Source organism: Propithecus coquereli, unplaced genomic scaffold, assembly GCF_000956105.1.
Source record: "Propithecus coquereli isolate 6110/MARCELLA unplaced genomic scaffold, Pcoq_1.0 Scaffold472, whole genome shotgun sequence".
In the NCBI taxonomy this organism is placed as follows: Eukaryota; Metazoa; Chordata; class Mammalia; order Primates; family Indriidae; genus Propithecus; species Propithecus coquereli.
Genome location: NW_012150530.1, coordinates 759,267 through 760,625, shown reverse-complemented (window position 1 = coordinate 760,625; position 1,359 = coordinate 759,267). Strand labels below are relative to the sequence as shown.

The following is a 1,359-nucleotide window of genomic DNA, read 5'->3' as shown; positions in this document are numbered from 1 at the left end:
ATGAGTTTTCTGTATTCCACAGTTTTTATATAAATCTTCATTCAAAGGCATATATTGAGGTAGAATTTAGAATTTCTATGGTAAATGTTTTAATAAATTGCTGGTTTAAAAAAAAAATCTTTTTTTTGGTCTCAGAGAGGTCCCTCCTCCTGTGATTATCTCCGTCGGTTCATATACCAAGTTGTTCCAGCCTAAAAAGCTCTTCTCCCTCTCTCATATTTTTCCACCACATTCAATTATTCTAGAAGTCTTTTGAATTTGCCTCCAAAATATGTTTCGAATTATAGCCTCAACTTATCCCCAACATTGCAGTATATTTTTTGAATATCATATCTCCTTTGTACGTGCTGTTCAATCTTACTTCAATCCTCCCTATCTACTCTTCTAGGTCAATTCTAACTGATGCCCAGTTCAAATGGCATGGCCTCTGTGAGTCCATTACTACTCTTAGAGGCAGACTTAATCTATCCTTTCTCCGTTTTTACCATAGTGCATAACACATCTATTGCAATTATTCATGTGTATGTCAATTACCTCCATTAGATTGTTACATTTTAATAGCAAGAATAATGAAAGTAGTTCAAAGACTGATACTGAGTAAACACAAGCTTAATATTTAATATACCATATGAATGAAGACGAGCATTCAATTTTAGAATATAATTTCCTGTTACATATATGTAAACTGTTTACTGCATCAGTACTCTTCAAAGAAACTGAATGTAAACTAAACTTAATCAAAGCAACAGATAATACATAAAGCTGTTTGGAAGATAAAATCCAGTTGCTGATGTTATGTGCAAATTATGTGGTTTCATTTAATGTTCTACTTTAAATAAGTCTCATTTAAATCAATATCCTATTTTAGTAGTAAGAAGCCAATAACAAGAATTGTGCTTTTCATTTCATTAAGGAAAACTTTAAAAAATGCATATTGTCATGAAACAAACTCTCTTTTATCTAGAAATATCAGAGCAAAACTAATGTACTGAAATTAAATTACTCACATGAGTACTCATAAGAAATCAGTACTAGAATTGTTCATATTCTATAAACAGTTATGGTGATCATTTCGGATTACAGTAATTTTAAGCAAACTTACTTTTGGAAATTGTATATTAATACCCTTTATCTGCATATTTGTTATGTAAATGAATAACACTTTATTAGATGACAGCTTGATGAAAAATCTTTAAAAGATTACTAGGAAAAAATTAATGTTTTATAAATGTAACATTCTACTCTATTAGATTTTCTTAAAATATATTTAAGTACACTTATTCCTCTACTTTTCAAAATATGTTTCAGTTCATTTTTTCACATAAATCTAGAAATGCACACAGAAAATTAATGCCTCAA

At 29.4% G+C, this 1,359-nt stretch overlaps 1 protein-coding gene across 1 annotated transcript in view; it reads right to left on the bottom strand.

Moving 5' to 3' along the window:
• Positions 1-1,359, bottom strand: part of SI (sucrase-isomaltase (alpha-glucosidase)) — a gene marked incomplete at its 3' end in the record, with an annotated part of 88,057 nt that overhangs the window by 84,564 nt on the left and 2,134 nt on the right. The gene's annotated exons all lie outside the window — the stretch shown is intronic.